This window comes from Acipenser ruthenus, chromosome 26 (assembly GCF_902713425.1).
Source record: "Acipenser ruthenus chromosome 26, fAciRut3.2 maternal haplotype, whole genome shotgun sequence".
NCBI lineage: Eukaryota > Metazoa > Chordata > Actinopteri > Acipenseriformes > Acipenseridae > Acipenser > Acipenser ruthenus.
In genome coordinates this window covers 12,551,264-12,571,412 of record NC_081214.1, presented here as the reverse complement: position 1 = coordinate 12,571,412, position 20,149 = coordinate 12,551,264, and the positions used below count along the sequence as shown (strand labels likewise).

General features: G+C 39.5%; 1 protein-coding gene across 1 annotated transcript in view; it reads left to right on the top strand.

Moving 5' to 3' along the window:
* Positions 1–20,149, top strand: part of LOC117430513 (5-hydroxytryptamine receptor 2A-like) — a 185,038-nt gene that overhangs the window by 88,562 nt on the left and 76,327 nt on the right. Inside the window, exon 2 of the mRNA XM_034050592.3 lies at positions 13,451–13,528. The gene's annotated coding sequence lies outside the window, so the exon portion shown is untranslated. The remainder of the gene's footprint in view (positions 1–13,450; positions 13,529–20,149) is intronic.

Sequence of the window (20,149 nt, the reverse complement as noted above, 5' to 3'; positions counted from 1 at the left end):
TGAAGGTATTCTCTGCTGACCAGACAGTGCCAAGTAAACCATCAGTCAAATGACATTACGTTGCCTCACTCACTTGCGTACAGTGTGCTTGCTTATACTGTGAAACTACTACTCTACTTATTATTTGTTCATTTGTCTGACGCCTTTATCCAAGATAACTTACAGGGTTTACTAGAGGTTTTTTTAAGAGTCTAGGGGTTTCCTGAAGGGGATGTGATCAGCCAATAAGAGATCTGCATTTCCCCTACATAAGTCTAAAACAACGACCAGACGCTAGAAAAAAAACAGTTGAGGGTATTCTCCTTTTCAGTTGAAGGTCTTGAGTGAGTTTAACCAAAAGGCGAGTCGAAGAATGTCCTTTTTTTTTAGACAGACGACCAATCAGGAGTGAGCAGAGGCGGGCCATAAATCTCACTGGGTATTCTCTGCCTCACTTGAAGGCCCTGCTTTAGCAACCAATGGGAAAGTCAAGGCTCTGACAGCTGACCAATCATTAGTGAGCAACCCCAAAACATGAATATTCCTTGGTTAGCACTGCAGTTAGGATAGCTGGATTTCACAGGATATTGCTTATAAATATACATTGATAAATACAAATACCTTTACAACATCTAATTATTTCGAATTTTATTTTACACTAAAATAAAAAAAAGTGAGAAAATGGAGACGTCATGATCGATTTGGTTACAAATCCTTTTTCAAGGAGAACTTTCTCTGAAAAATGGGAGATTGTTAAAAAAGGGAGATATACACCACAGGTAGCGGGGGGGGGGGGTTGCGACCATTCTGCTACCCCAGTCCATTTTGTCACGGCACACCACTGCTTCCTATACTGTATATGGTCTGCAGTTTGGATATGTATTCAATCTACACGAAACATTTCACACTTTACCTCTGTTCCTGTGAGCTCCAGTAAACAACACTCCGGCTAATGAATGGCATTTAGAGAGTAATTAAGTATTCCATTACTTTAATTCATAATTAACAGTTCTGGAACACAGCTGGAATTTAAGTAATAATGAGTGAGGTCAAAGAAAAAAAGCAAAAATCACAACTGAGTTCCAACTGAGTTCTTAATTACTTAATTGAACCCTTAAGTGAACTATTCATTAGCTTAATTAGACTTTTTTTTTAATTGTTTTCAATTTTTGAAGAGTTGGAGAGTTCAAGTTAACTATACCATTTTAACTTGAAAATTGGCAACTTTTTAAGAGCTGAGAAAAATTAAAAAGGTCTAATTAAGCACATTATTACTTCAATTAAGGGTTTGATTAAGTAATTGAAAACTCAGTTGGAATGAAAACAAGCAGACACAGGGGTCCCCCAGGATCAGGATTGGGAAACCCGTTGACCAGTTAGTGTTTTTAAAGAAAAGTGAACAATGCATGTCTTAGAATTTAAAGGGTCTTATGTGATGTCCCTACAGATAACACTGAAGAATGTAAACAAGCCCCCAACAGTTTGGATAGAGTACACAGAAGCCAAACTATGGGACTTTTAAAAAATAAAATCAAAGTAATTGTTTACTGCAGCTTTAAATTGTATACTTTTTACTTTGATTCCCTTATTAGCAACATTGAAAGATTTGTTTGGTAAATGTTTTGATTTTGTGGGTGTATCACTCTTGGCTTAGAATCAGCATGTTGAATCCTTTTTCAAATGTAAACAATTATTTGCATTTATGTGTCACATTCGTTAATATATTTACTGTTAATGAAGATTAAATAATAGTAACATTTTGTTAATAGATAACCCATGTATCGAGGTATATATTGTATCGTTGTGCAACCGAAGATACACACCCCTAGTTATTATTTTAAGTTCTCAGATTAAGCATTAGTTTCCAGCAGTACATTCCTGCTAGATAATTGACTGCAGCATCATTTAAGTGTCTGGAGTCAAGTGCACCTCAAGAAAGACAAGGTCCATCATCTCCAGGTACAGAGGATACCCGTGCCATTATAAACAGAGTGGATATACTGTGTATTTGGACAGGATTGCTCAGGCTGTTGAAATGCATGTATGTTTCAAGTGATTTTGAAGGTTGTAAAGTCCTGCCAGCTTTTAAAGGGCATCTCTAGAATGATAATGACTGCTCTGCTCAGAAGCTGACTGGCTGAGCTAATCAATGAGGTTAAAGAGCAAGGAGCTTCAAATGACATTCAGATTGCTTCCCTTATTACTGTATGAGGTTTGCAATCATTCGGAGAGCTTCTGGGTTGCTCAGATATTGAGGTATTATAGTTTTTCTCTAAATCTTTATCTGGCTTTGAACATGTCTGGGGAATCAGGAGACTCAACTGACCTCCTCATTCCATTCAGACCTTTCAGCCACCTAACTTACTCTATACAGGGAAGAGGTATGGCTGGTACAGTTCAAAGGGCCCTTGTTACATGAATTAAATGGAATAAGAAAGGCTGTTCAGTCATTGCGCCTGGGATACTCAAATCTCAAGCTCAAAGCAGCTGAAATCCAGATAAAGGCAGATTTGGAGTAAAGGATAAGAACTCAATATTGGAGCAACAGAACCCAGAAGCACTAAGAGTGACTGCAAACACAGAGAGAAGTAAGGACAAGCAATTCACGTAACATATGAAGCTACTGCACATCCTCTTGAATTTTATACAGAGGGTGCAACTGATTCACAACACAGGCCTTGTGATGACAGCTTTGAAGAATACGAGTGAAAAGTCTGCCAAGTGTTTCTTTCAACTTACGTGGAAATAGAATTTCACAGAGACAGAAAATGAATACATTTTAGCCACCAACTGTGAGTGGTGGTTTATGAAGTCAAACCCAAGGGGGCTCCCAACATGAGCATACGCACATGCAATCTGCAGCTGTCGCCTGCGTCAGTTCAGCTTGAATCTGGGAAACGTACTGGGATTTGTCATTCATTTCCCTATGCCTCAAACACACACACACACACACACATAAGAACATCTTCTTCACAAGCTTTTCGGATCAAATTCTTTTCAATAATTATTCATAAAGCAAACATTGATATGCTATCCATGTATTTTCCCCGTATTGATTTGCTAATTTAATTACTGCAATAATGAATATTTCATTGATTAGAAAGTAAAGGTACAATACAGTACCTGTCCCTCTCATGGTACAAAAACCAGAACGTGTGAATGGAAGGGGGGTTGTGGAATGTTTAAACTCTCTGGAGATCGTCTAGTCATCCAATTAGTAACATTGATAATATTACTACTACAGTATTGACAACCATCTAACATTGTGCGGCTATTGCAGTGATATTGTATCTTATCTAAGTTGTGCCAGCGTACAGTACTGCATATCTCAGGACACTTTCCACGATCCAGTGAAAACAAGGACAGGTGGCAGCCCTGCATATAACAGGATTTGCTGTGCAGAAATGTATAGTATTTCTTCAAGCAGAGGTCCAGCCTAGACAGATGGTCCTAGACAGATTTATTTTGAGAATTAAATAAAAGTGTAAGTTTGGTTTAATTTCAAAAAAATTACTTGAGGTATTTTCAATTGAACTAAACAGTGCTGGGTCTTATACCACCACCTCTGAAACCTTTCATAAACCATTCATAAAGTTTGATGTCTCACATTGCAGATCAGTTTGTTTAGTGCAGAGGTTAGCTGTGTTGCACTACATTTAAAATAATTTAAAATAATTACATAAATAAATAATTGTTTAAAATGTTGCAATACATTTAAAATAATTGTTTAAAATGTTGCAATACATTTAAAAATGAATTGTTTAAAATGTTGCAATACATTTAAAAATGAATTGTTTAAAATGTTGCAATACATTTAAAAATGAATTGTTTAAAATGTTGCAATACATTTAAAAAATAATTGTTTCTTATGCCTTTGTTATATGTACTGTACTCTTATCTCCTCTCTACCAGAAAGCAATCCATAAAATAATTATTAAATCACTAAGCATTTGAAAATGGAATTACAGTTTTATCAGAATTTATAGGTGGTCTGTCATTACTATTTGCCTATATTAATACTGGTAATATGGATACAGTTTATATTAATGCTGGTAATATGGCTACAGTTTATATTAATGCTGGTAATATGGTGTGGCGGAGTGTCCCGCCCCTATGTATTATTATTTGTATTTTTGTTTACGGCACGGGTAAAAGCGCCACGTCTTTTATTATTTTATATTTAAAAACCCTGTGAGGATGCATGGCTGATCAGCTACTGATTATTTAACTAGCTGACAGTCATGCATCCTTACCAAACGTGTGCAGACTCTGGCCGAGGGATAATAAGATAATTACCAACTAGTTATCCCTCGGCCAGAGTATATAAACCTGCAGCTCTCTGCACTTGAGGTTGGGTGTACAGAGGAGAGTACGGGGAGCGGAGAGAGCGAGCAACATTCGAAAAACAATTGCTAAAACGTGCTGGATTGTCCAGCACGACACTTACTTGTTTGTTTGTTTATTCGTTTGGCCCTCGTGCCCTTTTGTTTTGTGTTTTGTTGTTTTGTTTAAATCTTGTTTTTGTTTTGTTTATTAAATACGCTGAGTGCACGAGCATTCAGCTTCACCCGCCCATCCACTGTTCAGTAACTTCCTGGTCCGTGACGTCATCACACTCACCACTGCCAGCCAGACTGCCACATATGGCTACAGTTTATATTAATGCTGGTAATATGGCTACAGAGTTGTAACATTTTCGTATACTTGTGACCCGTTTCCCAAAAAAATTTATCTGATTTCCCTGCTACTTCACGCGTTGACTTTTCTACCCCCACAGCTCCTTGTTGTGTGTGATATTTTTTCTTGTACTGCCTTGCCGTTTAAAAAAAAAAAAGAAAAGGAAAAGGAGACCCGCGATTCCTCCACTGGGACCCAGCTCTGCTTGTCTCAGCCCGCCTGGCGTGGTGACTGTTTGTTTTTCTCTTTAATTGTACTACTGTGTGTGTACCTGTGTTTTTCTTATTACTGCTTACAGCTGGATGCCCACGGTACTTAGACGCTCCCTTGCATCAGTGCCCTCAGTGCCCGCGGTGCCCTCGATGCTTCAGAGCCTCGGTGCTTGACGCCTGCGGTACTTAGACACTCCCTGCATCAGTGCCCTCGGCCCCTGTCTAGGAGGCTGGCAGAGTACACAGGTGCGACTGTCTCACCCAGCTCAACTGAGCCCTCTGCGGCGTTGGGAGGCCTGGCTTCCCCCCTCCTCTATCTGCCTTCAAGCCCTTTACAGAGCATTCCCTGTGCGCAGGCTTCGTAGCCGCTCAAGTCTCCTTCAAGGAGCACTGAGCTGGTGAGACACTAGAGGCAGAAAAGGGACATTTCCAAACTGAAGGCTCAGGTTCTGGAGTACCTGGTCAGGCAGCAGACTCTACTCCCTGCTCCAACCCCAGCTCCGCCCCCGGCATCTGCCCCGGAACCGACCCCATCCCCACCGGTGGTTGCCTCGGATGTCTCAGAGCAAGACGTGGTGATGAGCGAGGAGGAACAGGATGTGATTTCAATCGCAGCATCCTGGGATGGTGACTCCTTCCCACAGGAAGAGAGAGAGGTGCAAGAACTGACTCATGAGACGGGCCCCAGCTCAGAGGTCACCTCAGAGGCTGATGTTAACCCTCCCTCAATCTCAGTTCAGGCACTTATGGAGCGAGCCTCCAAATTCCTCCAGGTTCCCTGGATGGCAGTGTCTGAACAGCGCTGCTCCGTTTTCAGCCCTTCCCAGTTTTCCCAGACTTTCTGGAAGAAGTATGGTCCTCTTGGCACAGACCAGCCTAAGCATCAGGTGTCTCAAGACATGCAGCCCCACTCACTTCCTTGGAAGGCGCAGAGGCGTTGGGCTTAGCGGGATTCCCACCGGTGGATTCTACCATCGCAGCCTTGGTGTGAGCTCCGCGGAGTGACTACTTATTCCATTGGTAGGCGGGACCGAGGACGTCACTCCTCGGAGGGGCCTATCGGAAACTCTGACATAAAATGCACAGTAAATACCTGACCTGTGACAGGCATATCCCAAAAGTATTGTTTGGAGGTCGTCTTTTCTTTTCAGGGAACCAGGGTTACATCCGTGACCTAACATTCTGTTGTGCACAGTGCAGAGAATTATTGAACTTAGGGATTTTATATTCAGGATCGTTTTCTGGGGAGAGCAGACAAAAGCTAGAGCCCCATGCAGCAATGGATAATGTCACCATTAAGCGGGTACTCAATAAAACACATGCTGTGCCACCCAGCCTCACTGAAAGTGTAGGTAGGGGAATGAGTGAGTACAAAATTTCTTGTGAAAGTGTAGGTAGGGGAATGAGCGAGTACAGAATTTCTTGTGAAAGTGTAGGTAGGGGAATGAGCGAGTACAGAATTTCTTGTGAAAGTGTAGGTAGCGGAATGAGCGAGTACAGAATTTCTTGTAAAAAACACATTTGTTCCAGCATGAGAGCTCTGCTGGGATCTAATATCTGCATACAAATGTGGAGAAGAGATGAAAGCAGCCTCTGAAGGTAAAGTAGTAGTTCTTAAGATTTTAAAATCAATTTCCCTGCCTTTTATTACATTCAGTACCCTACTTCTCTAGCTTCAGTAAAGCATTTGCAAGACAAGAAAACTCGTGAAAGCATGTGCAGCAGCTACATGAAAGTGTATAGGGACAAGAGTTCACTTAGTACTACACAGCAATATTCATATCTTAAAGGAAGATTTCATACCTGCGCATTTGCATTATATTTAATTGTTGTACCTCTTTATTATCACACAACACATGTTTTTAATGATCATTTACCATCACAGCCATACATTGACATTACAGGTAATTCAGCACAATGCTTCCACTTTGTTTATAAAGGCAAAGTACGTATCTAGGGACTGCCAGCTATCAAATAATTAGCACAGAGAGTTTACTTAGATTAATCAACTTCATGACTATCATCACAGGTGGAATTCTGCCTTGCTTGACCATAAAAATTAGCAGTTTACATGTGTTTGCTGAAGTAGTTTGTTGACTGAAATAATGATAACACTCACACGATTCACAATTCCCAGAGTGTTGGCCACTTTAGAATCTACTGTGGGAAAACTGTCCTGTTAATATACTTAAAGTGAAATGTCTGCTGTTTGCGAAAGCATGTACTGTATTTTCTCCAGTCTAAGAACTATACTAGTGTATCTCAATGTGTACTGCAGACTCTGTAAGGACCCCACCTGGAATAAAGTCAGGAAAACGAAGCTATCAACAGCAGAGCAAAAAGGGACTTGTGAAAATGAAAGAACTATTATTAATATTTTTTATTATGAATCCTTGGTTAATACCGTTTAAACTTTTAGGTATTGATAATCTATATTAAAAAGAAAAGTCATTTGAAACTCATTTGGCACTCAATTCTTACTCGGTTTAACTTTAAAATAAGTATGACATAGACAAACTAATGTTTGTTATGAATCCAAATTACAATTCAGGTTTGTGCTCAACCCTAGCAAGAGGAATAGATTTTCCATAGTCCCATGTTTTATTTAACAAAAAACATAGAACACTAAGAAAATAATAAACATGAATGTGTTTACTTGTTTTGGTTTCACTGCTTCAACTTTAGAAATACTGTAATGATCATGTTTCTAGTTGAAAAATATGGTTTAATTATGCAGTACAGTGGAAAGGTGTCTCCCTGTGTTATGGTCTTTTTGTTGGCAGTGCAGTACAGTGGAAAGATGTCTCCCTGTGTTATGTTATCAGAAGGAAGTATTTGTACATACTATTTTGGTTGCCATAGCAGGCAGTATTCAAGTGGAGTTGACTTTGGATGGATTTGCATAAAGCTAATTTCCCTATGTTAGCAGACTCTTCTCAAATTGTACATAATGTAAAAGGGTTCGTCAAAATATTTATAAACATGTTCAGATGCATTCTCAATGCATCAGTAACCATGAATGCTTTTAAAATATGGTATTACTGAGCTAGTCCTGGAAATTGGGTTTATGTGGCCATTGATAAATAAAGTTAAAGCTCTCATCCCAAAGACTTTAATTTGGGAGTTGCATCAGCTGACAGTTAATGACTGTAAAGTCTGAACTGGTACAGACTGGTACAACTAGGTTGATGAACCATGAAACACAATATAAACACAAAGTCAAATTTAAACCGTTTTTCAAATAGACTATCTGGTTGCACAGTATGTCATATATTAATATTTCTCTCTCAACGTGAAGCTTGGACTGTCTCTATATGGGTATCAGACCCCAGGGGAGCGCTGTACCCATGTCTCTCTCAACGTGAAGCTTGGACTGTCTCTATATGGATATCAGAGACACCACACTGTACCCCGGTCTTTCTCAACGTGAAGCTTTAATCATTGGGCAGTCATTATTGTGGGAATGCAAATTGATTTTTTTTTTTTTTATTATTATAAAATTTAGTCGTTGCCAATTATTTTTATTATTTTCTCCCAATTTAGAATGGCCAATTATTTTTTAAGCTCAGCTCACTGCTACCACCCCTGTGCTCACTCGGGAGGGCGAAGACGAACACACACTGTCCTCCGAAGCGTGTGCCGTCAGCCGACCGCTTTTTTTCACACTGTGGGCTCACCATGAGGCCACCCAAGAGCTACAGCATCAGAGGACAACACAGCTCTCGGGCAGCTTACAGGCAAGCCCACAGGCGCCCGGCCAGACTACAGGGGTCGCTGGTGCGCGGTGAGCCGAGGACACCTGGCTGACCTAACCCTCCCTCCCCCCGGGCGACGCTCGGCCAATTGTGCGCCGACCCCTGGGAGCTCCCGTCCACGGTCAGCTGTGGAATAGCCTGGACTCGAACTCGCAACGTCCAGACTATAGAGCGCATCCTGCACTCCACGTGGAGCGCCTTTACTGGATGCACCACCCGGGAACCCTCGAATTGATTTTTTAAAAAAATCTTTATATCCAAAACCGGCACTAATGAATATTATTAATTATAAGTTAAAATGTTATTTAAATACATAAATAAATATGTGCTAAGTAATTCACAGGCATTATCATAGATGCAACATTTGTGGGAAACATTATATATGTGAACATTATATATGGTTATTGCATTTGTGGGATATATTACATTTGTGGGCAGCAGTGTGGAGTAGTGGTTAGGGCTCTGGACTCTTGACTGGAGGGTCGTGGGTTCAGTCCCAGGTGGGGGACACTGCTGCTGTACCCTTGAGCAAGGTACTTTACCTAGATTGCTCCAGTGAAAAAAAAACAACTGTATAAATGGGTAAAAAATAACGTAATTGTATGTAAAATAAAGTGATATCTTATAACAATTGTAAGACGCCCTGGATAAGGGCGTCTGCTAATAAATAAATAATATTACATTTGTGGTTTGTACAACCCCCGACTGTTCATGACCGCAAAGCTACCAATCGAAACGAATGTTTATTTTTAATTGTATTACTATATGTAACTTACACTAGATAGAATCATGTCCATGCATGCCCCAGATACAGACACTGTCCAAAGTTACACCACTGATACTACTTGTAATGGTCTTTCAATACAATTTCATATGACTAGGTGTGATTAATCGATTAATCAATTAATAGATCGGATAATTAATCGATCAATAGAAAATGTCAAGATTAAAACCCATAAACTTAATACAATTCGCTAGGCACATCAAAAAAAAAAAACACTATGAAGAAAAGTGTGGTAAAGGTATAAAGGTTGAGCAGCATAACTTGTATTAAGGCCATTATAGTGGCTGTCATTGAAGGATCATTTGTATTTCTATTTAAACGTCAGATTGCTTTATTATGATGTTATTATAATGCTGCCTTCTAAAAGCTACAGCAATACAATGTTTATTGCCTATTTATTGCTCTAATAAATGTAGTAGTCAGTTTATTTTAATTTAATCTGAACTGATTATAATGATTTTGGAGAAAACTATCAGCGAGACAGTACAAGTTTCGATGTCTCAATTTATTAGCAGAGTCAAGCTACTGCAGCTGGATAGCCTACTTTTCTTATTCTCACTGTGATTCTGTTTCAAAGTTATTTCCACTTTTCAGACTCTAGATGTGTACTAATCATTTGTAACAACATTGGAAGCTTGTGTGCCATGTCATGTGAACTTTAGACATGAATCCAATAAAATATATCTTTTTTTAATGGTTTTGCTCAACGTATTGGAGTCCCGTGACAAAAAATAAATAATTAGATAAAGATGGTCTGTCTCTTAAATGTACAAAAAAAAATCAAAAGAAACAATGTGCAGCTCTTTCTAATTAAAAATCCCACCAACAAGGAGCAAGAAAAAAGCTTGCAATGCATATAAATATTATTAGTGAGTGTGGCAAAGTGGTGAGTGAATACAGGTGCGTGCAGTGCAGAGTGGATACAAAACAGACAGACAATGATTTCCAGGTGCAAGGGTGTTTATTGATTTAATTAACAATGTCCAGAGCCTTATGGCAAACACCGGTAAATAATAATGATGGAGTGATACAGTGGCGTGTATCACTCGGTATTTGTAAATCCCCTGGTTTGACCCGCAACCAAAAGTCCAGTTTTACACACCAACACTAAACATAAAACACAAACCCAGTTCCTAGTGATAGTGAATAAGTGCAAGTGGTGTATTACAGTTCTCCGTGAAATGCAGGGGTGAAAAGTGATGTCCGGGTTTATGCTGGATTCTGCTACAGCTCCGGATCGTGTTATAGGTAGTCTAGTTTAAAACAACAGACAGTTATAACAAACACTAACAGACCAAACAAACTCACGGTTTACAGTACGGTAACAGGCTTCTTGTAGGTTGTCTCTAACCATTTACCAAGGAACAGATCACATACGCTATGTCCCCTATTTATATCCTCGCTCATGACCCCTAAGTTAACGAGCGCATCCGCTCCTCCAATCCTAGGATGCCATGCCGTTTACCGTCTGGGTCATTGAGTTTGGATACCGTAGCTCCGTCCCTTTCCTAAATGACTGACTTCCACCTACCCTACGGAAAAAATTGTTGTGCTATTTAATTAAGGGTACTCTGTGTCCTCACACTGTGTCCTCACAGGTCGAGAGGGAGATCTAACACCAAGAATCATTCGATCTCTTTCACAGTGAGAAATACAGACCAGTTGCCACCTAGCTGGCATATGAAGTTGGTGTTGGAGATCTCAGATGACAGATTACAGTGGGTTCCATGGAAGATGTTCCGGTACAGTGTTTCCATGGAAGATGTCCCGGTACAGTGTTTTCATGGAAGATGTCCCAGTACAGTGGGTTCCATGGAAGATGTCCTCGGTACAGTGGGTTCCATGGATGATGTCCTCGGTACCATGGGTTCCATGGAAGATGTCCTCGGTACAGTGTTTCCATGGAAGATGTCCTCGGTACAGTGGGTTCCATGGAAGATGTCCTCAATACAGTGTTTCCATGGAAGATGTCCTCTGTACAGTGGGTTCCATGGAAGATGTCCTCTGTACAGTGGGTTCCATGGGAGATGTCCTCAATGCAGTGTTTCCATGGAAGATGTCCTCTGTACAGTGGGTTCCATAGAAGATGTCCTCGGTACAGTGGGTTCCATGGAAGATGTCCTCTGTACAATGTTTCCATGGAAGATGTCCCGGTACAGTGTTTCCATGGAAGATTTCCCGGTACAGTGGGCTCCATGGAAGATGTCCTCTGTACAGTGGGTTTCATGGAAGATGTCCTCTGTACAGTGGGTTTCATGGAAGATGTCCTCTGTACAGTGGGTTCCATGGAAGATGTCGTCTGTACAGTGGGTTCCATGGAAGATGTCCTCTGTACAATGTTTCCATGGAAGATGTCCCGGTACAGTGTTTCCATGGAAGATGTCCTCGGTACCATTGAAACTCACGGTACCTTGAGGCAGGTCAGGGTACACCATGGTAATTGTGCAGTGCAGCTTGAAGTGTAAAACCACTACGTAATTTTTCCAGCAGAGAGCGCCAGCGAGCTTTTGGGAATTGAATGAACTGGATACCATTGTTCCTTAACAAGATGATTTGTGCTTTAGATGTATTTAATCCCTCCCTCTCTATAGGGGTATCATGTGAGTACTTTATAAACAAATGGACTGCATTTTTAAAATTAATTTGTAGCAATTTAAAATACTGTACAGTATTAATATAATACATATTAATTTTGTTTAATCAAACTGTCTTGCAAAAATACAAACTTTCCAATTCTTGTTCCCGTTTAATGACCCTTAGTTTACCCGCGCAGCATTATTAATTACTCAAGAAAATAAATAATTATTGATTATTTTTACATAGACCCTGACAGGCAAAATAATAAGTGTATAAATCTTGGCCATGATTGTATCAATTCTGTTTTCTAGTCAAAGTAAGATTCAGTCTTATGTTGGTTTTATGTTGCATTTATGTTTTATGTAATTGTCACCATTTCTTTCTCCCATTAATGTATATTGTTGGCCTCAGTTACTGTTTAAAACATGATACAGTGCCACACGATTTGAAACGACACCATCTGGTGTACAGCCAGGATTTTTTTAAAGTTAGAAAGAAACCACCTGGTGGTTCTTTAGGGGATTTTTTCACAAATGTTGTTGACACATGATTTAAGAAAAAAAAAAAAGATAGAGTTTCCGCAGCAACTGCGGTGCAGTGGGATATCAGTTACCGTGCCTACAGCGGTGCCGGGGACATTCTCCAAGGAACCCACTGTACCATCTCAACCCAGTCATGACAGTGCAATCAGTGCATTATCTTTGAAAAATGATCACAGTCGCAGCACTTAACTTCCCTTATTAAAAACATACTGTATTTGCATAGTAGTCACAAAATAAAACACAGGGAACTATAGTATACATTTTATTAAACCCAGACACATGACATGAGCACCATATTAAATCAGCAAGCAATGCAAACCAATAGGAGAGTGGGCCGTCCTGCCTGTACTCTGTAACATTGTAAGATGGATCTGGGAACATGAATTTATCTTCAGGTTTCAAAACACGGCTCCGCATTGTCAAGAAGCAGTACTGTACTATTCAAATGCTATCAATAGAATATTGTGTTCCTATGAAGCGTCTCCTTGTATAGGTATTAGCAGAGTCGATTCATCCAGTACTGTATCTTTATATCTATTTTTCCTGCTTAACAAAACAAAATAATCTTTATTGTACATCTTAGTTGGCAGGCTCATCCAGTCTCATTTCCTTTTTTATGTAATCACATTTCACTGTGTTTGTTACTGTGCAGTAATACTTTATAAATCTGAACCATACCACTTGCAGTCGTGCACTCAGTAAGTCAGTAAGGCAGTCAGTAAACCATGGTATCATTGTTGACCATGACTGTTTACACTGCTACAGCAGCAGCGGGTCTAATTCGTAAGTCCACAATATTAATGTTTATTTTTTCAGCCAGACTGCTGTGCATGCTTTGGATCATATTGCAGTCCCCAGTGGACACGCATGATGAACATCATATAGTCTGCCTTTATTGAGCTGTTCTTGTTTGTTGTGTTTCAGGACTGTCTGTGAAAAGAAAACACTTCAGCACTTACAGCAGATTGACATTCCGCATCCAGATGTAGATGAAGACATGTGGTAAGTAAACAGCTGCTTGCATTATCGTGATTGGGAGCCAATACATTGAGGTAAACTGTGTGGTTTGTTAGTGTTGTTGTTTGGTTAGTTAGTGTCTTATGGGCATGCATGTCCCATCGCAGTGTAGTGATGAGGGACCATGTGTGTGAATAATATCTGAATATGCACTCACTGTGCTGGAATTCAGCCAGCTGAACCCATTCCCCTTTTATCTCAAAGGATATTAATTAAACATCATCTTGCTTTATTACCCTTTGACATTATAAATCCAGAATGTACTAGCTAAGGAAACTTCAAACGTCAGTCCCAGATTACTGCATTCGTTTACGATGAGAAACCCTTTCATGTCATGTCTCTACATGACGTTATTGACGGACGCATTGTCTTCGTATCTAGAATGACTTTGTACCCATTATGTTTGCAATGTTAATGGTTCTTATTACTCAAAGACTGTCCAGCGTCATTGAGTGATCTGGCACGTTGGATTTGGAGATTACTAATATAAAGAAAAAAATACGTTTTTGACCGATTCAGATTTTGCTGCTGATGTATTTATTTTCAAAAGGTTTTCTTTAGGTTGTGCTGTAGCAGCGCTCCACGTTTGTTTCTTTTTTTTGGGAGGGGGGGGGGTTACTTCCTAATCCTAACGCTGGCACTGGTCTCAGTGAATTTACTTTGTTAGTTATTTCTTTCCATGTTTCGTTTCTTAATGTTTTTTGGCCCTGCAAAGTGTTAAATAATATTTCCTGATTGTTTTTCCATTTCACTAACTAACAGGTCAATGTCGTCTTTGTGGAAATGTGTTTTCCTTTTCTTTTTTGCCGTTGCCATAGTTGCATCAAGGTCGGAGTCTGCAGAAGCCATAGCTCCATCCTATTATATTTGATACTACTTCTTCCTGTTCACTATACCACTCATTTATCTTTGCCATAAGGAAGTTCTAAATCTTGACTTTCACTGTTGCAAATCTATTTATAATGAGATGCAAATTCCAATTACTCCTGTATAATGAGCAGTAATTTATGCTGTTTGTAAACTTGCATTGATATTACGGTAGTTGTTCACGAAATAGAGCTGTTTAGTAGTATTTAGTAGTAGTAGTAGTAGTAATATTAGTAGTAGTAGTAATATTAGTACATAGAGCCCAATATGTTCATGACTCATTTTTCCCCATGACTATCACATATACAGCTTGAAATAAACAACTTAGAAACTGAGTGCAAGGGCTCTTATGTATTATTAGAAACTGAAAGCAATGGCTCTGATGCATTCTTAGAAACTGAAAGCAATGGCTCTTATGTATTCTTAGTTTGTTTCTTTCCAGTAAAAGTTTAGTTTTTTCCTTCTTTCAGAAGAATGTGTTTCTAATGATACTTTGGAATAAATTCCTTTTGAATTCCTCCCATGTTAGTAAATCAATCAGAAGGATTTATAGTGCTATTATATGTCATGGTGCTACGCACAGGATACTAGCTTTTAAAGAATAATGGTATACAATGGGCTATAGCATAAGCCGCCAAAGGTCTGTAGTGCATATTGCATATTGTGTTATCAATGCACAGTGTACATTGATATAGTCCTGAAAGACGTGTTTAAGTGAGTCTCGGAGGCTGCATGAAGACATGCACATGTTCTTCATATAGTCCTGAAAGACGTGTTTAAGTGAGTCTCGGAGGCTGCATGAAGACATGCAGAGACTCGGGTGTGTAAACTATGCATCAGCTGCAGAGTCACTTACAACTACGTCTCACCCGAAAGACGGAGCACAAGGAGGTTAAGTGACTTGCTCAGGGTCACACAATGAGTCAGTGGCTGAGGTGGGATTTGAACCGGGGACCTCCTGGTTACAAGCCCTTTTCTTTAACCACTGGACCACACAGCCACTCTGTATTCTTTGTATTCTGATTCCCACAAGTGCACCTCATTGCTACAAAATGGCATGTAAACAAACGACGAAATGCGCCGCTGTGTCTCATCTTACAAAAAGTTGGAAATTGTTCGAGCTCCTGAATAAAACCTGAATCAAGTTGCAGAGCAATATGGTGTTTCCTGTTCTGGTGAGTCGCTTCACCATTCTGTTAAATAATTTTGTGCATGTCTTGAATATTGCTCCTGTACAGATATTCATAATTAATCTGCTGCATTTTTTAACACGTGTAGGGGTGCTGTGTTAATTTAGTTTGACAGTTAGTTTATTAACGTTAGTTGGTCTGTTACTTTATTATTATAGTTTATTAACATATACTTGCCTATTGCTTTTCTCTTACTTATTCTGTTCATTGCATATGTTGATGCACGTGCGTCATGACAAGTAATAAATATATATGTATTTATTGATTCATATTGTTGCTTCCTGAGGGGTGTTCTCTTAGCAGAAGACTACTGTATTTTGATATATTTGAAAATTATAGCCAAACTTATTAACACTGTACTTTATAGTGGATAGCAGCTTCAAATACTCAGGTAACAAAGATAGATTTCCAATAAGAACCATTAGTGATGGTATGTTTTACATTAGACTTACCAAAGTGCCAGCTTTCAAACCAATGTTCTGCTTGTTGGTGGTTAAATGCCAGCTAAAGTAATGGAGTGCATCTAGAATGATAGAATAGATATATGTATGCATTAAGTCTGATGCATATAAAAGTTATTAGGACCTGTTTTGGTGCAATCCCCACATTGCTCTGCTGTATCATTAGTATTCTCCAGCACTCTTGTATAGCAATATTCAGTCGGCAGTCGGTTCAAACTATAGGTTGAGACCCAGAAATGCTGTGAGTTATTTGCTGTTTATATTTCTATCTGCACCATGTAACCAGTCTGTAATAAAAACACAATATAATCTTCTAATAGCAAACTGGGGCTGCTCCCAGTACCATCTGCAGTTTGAATTTAATCTGGACAGCAGGGGTGTGCCGGAGTCTGAGCAAAAACGAGTACTCGTAATAAGTATGGCCACAGTATCACCTGTGTAATTTGGCTATAACTTGTTCGTCTGAGAAAAATATTTACATTTAAAAAATGCATTGAATCAGTTCCTAGCTCCAATAGGACAATAATGATTGTCAATCTCAAGTCTAGAGATAGAGAGCCAATCCGAGGGGAAGGAGGAGGTACGAGTGTGATACATTCTCTGCCATGGTGGAGCTTAGCATCATTCTGTGTTTTATAAGACAGGAAGAAAAGCAGACAGACCGTTCGGCTCAGCATCAAACTCTTTTCAGATATATGTTACTTCCACTTTGAAAAGGGGATTTATAACAGCTTTTCTACAAGAATATCATTTATTAAAATATACTTTAAAAAAAGTTTTTTTTAGATGATATTGAGTAACTGGCTTTTTCAAGGCTAGTCCTTCAGTTTGTGTGTGTGTTGGATTTCAGCCTTGTTTTTGTGTGTGTGTGTTTTTTTCTTGTGTTGTAGTGTCTTTAAATCCAGTCTTCCTGTCTTTGTTTTAGTTAAACCAAACTAATCTAATCCTTTTCAAGCAGATGTTTCTCGTGGCAAAGATAGTGTGGAGTAGTGGTTAGGGCTCTGGACTCTTGACCGGAAGGTTGTGGGTTCAATCCCCGGTGGGGACACTGCTGCTGTACCCTTGAGCAAGGTACTTTACCTAGATTGCTCCAGTAAAAACCCAACTGTATAAATGGGGAATTGTATGTAAAAAAAAATAATGTGATATCTTGTAACAATTGTAAGTCGCCCTGGATAAGGGCGTCTGCTAAGAAATAAATAATAATAATAATAATTATTATTATTTATTTCTTAGCAGATGCCCTTATCCAGGGCGACTTACAATTGTTACATTATACATTATTTCACATTATACAGATATCACATTATATTTTTACATACAATTACCCATTTATACAGTTGGGTTTTTACTGGAGCAATCTAGGTAAAGTACCTTGCTCAAGGGTACAGCAGCAGTGTCCCCCACTGGGGATTGAACCCACAACCCTCCGGTCAAGAGTCCAGAGCCCTAACCATTACTCCACACTGCTGCCCCACGATATGTTCCACGATGTATGCTTTTTTTATGTACGTTGTTTAATGGGCTATTTTTTCATCCGAGATACATCGAATATCACTTTCTGAAGTTTTTGGTAAAGTATGTGTTTTTGCATTTTTGAGGCTACAGATTCAAGAAACAGACATTAGCCTGCCATTGAAAAATAGTATTTTGTTAATGTACACAGGCACCTCCACACAATAATCCCCAAAATAACTAGTAAATAAATACAAAAACATATTTATTTACTATATATTTGCAGTCTGGTCTAAGTGGTCCCCACTTCATTGCGGACGTTATTTGCCACCCCGTCACAGACGTCCTGTATAATTTGATAATAAATAAATGATTGCACAACATAATTAAAATGACACGTGGTTAACCCTTTGTCAGCGGACAGGGGTTCAAATGCACCCCAGTGTGTTTAAATGAACATATCTCATAGTCTTTGAAGATCACAGGGTACCCATACATATGATTACACTTCAGTCGCTGTCCTTTATTTGGATACCAAGAACATCCTTGTCTGACTTGGGAAACGGGAGGAACCCTTCAAAAAGGATTGCATTGTTTTTATTTTTCAAGGGATGGAGCCTATCTTTCTTTTTTTGTTATGTACGCAAGTTTTTTCGATGAAAGACTGAAGCTGCTTTTTTTAACTAGATTTTGTACATGTTAAGTTTTTTTAGTTTATATTTGTGTTTGTGGTTTTTAAAGGCATTTGCTGTTGATAGCATAGTTTTTTAAAAAATAAATAAATAAATATTTTTAAAAAATGCTTACCGCCTCAAAACAATGTTTATTCAATACGGAACTGCTTAAATATAAACCAGTTTTATGTTGTTCTTTTGCTTTAAATTATAAGTTAACTGCGTTTATGAATGTGACATCATCCGAGTCAATCTGAGTACAAGTATCTGTACGAGTACTAGTTTCTGAGCAGGAGTACCAGTAATGGGTTTTCTGTTGGGAGCAGGAGTACCAATAATGGGTTTTCTGCACACCCAGTATACAAAAGTCAAAGCACACCTGTGTGTAGAATGCTTTTGTTTAATTGCTATTTAGAAATTAATTCACCAATCTCTGATATTTCACCTGACAGTATTATTTGTGTTTTGGTGGCTAATTAGGTAGCTTCCACTTCAGTGCGATTCAGTAAGTAAGATTGAGTTATTACACCCTGAAATTCTTTCTGGGGCTGCCAGACAGAATCTCAATTTCAAAGGATTTGATCTCGATCTGCTGCCGATGGAAAGGAGCGAGTCTGATTTCCAATCGCTTTCAAGTCAGTCCCAGTGGCAAAGGGAAACAATGTTAGAACTACAGATTCAGAGGCAGACCTGAAACTCACAACCAATTACTGCAGCAGGGATTTGCCGGGGATTGCTGAAGGGTTAGCAAAGACTGCTTCGATAACAACTCCTCTCCATACAGCTGGAGATCCTGGGAACAAAGGAAACAGGTTGTAAAGGAATAACAGGGGGCCATTTATTAGCACAGTAAGTGCCAGCAAACGCTCAGTTTGATTAAAGGACCGCTAATCAATGGCAGGGAAAACAGGTACCTGCCATTGCCAATAGATTTGTTTCTGGGTCTAGGGACTGACAAACCTGAAATGCTTCCTCACAATGAATATATTAAACAGCATAGAAGCACCTTGCTAAAATCACATGCTGTTGCCAACAAATACTCATGTAGACAAGCTGAAGCAACAGGGATCAGAAAACCAAAAGAAATACCAGGCAATCCACTAACTCATGGGCAGCAGCCAGCTTATGGGGCTCAGCAGGATGATGGGGACACAATATCGAAACAATAACCGATTAAGTGTGGTTCTGGGGGAGGGGGTGGGGGGCGGGCGTTAGCAAGGTCCCCTCTATCCTATCATCTCCTTTCATCAATTAAGTCTACTCTATTTAAACCATTAGACATCCCTATGTAGTAGTCTTGTGTTTAGTTTTTGTTTCATGTATCACTACAGACCCATTATTTAGAATACAGAAGAACACTCACCCACAGCAATTTTCTTTCTAGAATCAGGAAATCTCTGATGATGGCGTTATCCATCTATTCAAATCCAGCAGATGAAATGGCAAAAGAAATCCGCCCAGTATCCTGTTTTATCCTACCAACGTAGCGACTCTTCGACTCCACGCAATGCTGACCTTCCACATCAGCCGCTGCCATGGTACAGTACTCGATCGTGCTGCTACTGTATCCAGTATTCTGACCACTAGAGCTAAACGAAATCTTCCTTGGCTCGCATTTCCAGTGCGTCTTTTTAAAGAATCCTGAAAGCTCTATTCGTAAAGGTATTTCTTTTCTGTTGCAATCCAGTGCTTAAGCAGCAGCAGCAGCACCTCTTCCCCAGCTGTTTAGGCCGCCAACATTTTACTCTCAGACTGCGTTACAAGATCCAGTAGCGCAGATTATCTTTCTGACCTTTTATAAAGACAGCAAGCTTTTATTCAAGTCTCAACGATGCCCTTCGGTGCACAATCGCCTGGAATCACTCAATATCAGGATCATCAATTCTGTTTACTTTCTCACCATTGCAGCCTCTATTACAGCCTCATCTCTCCACGCCCATGTCGACAGTAGATCTGTCA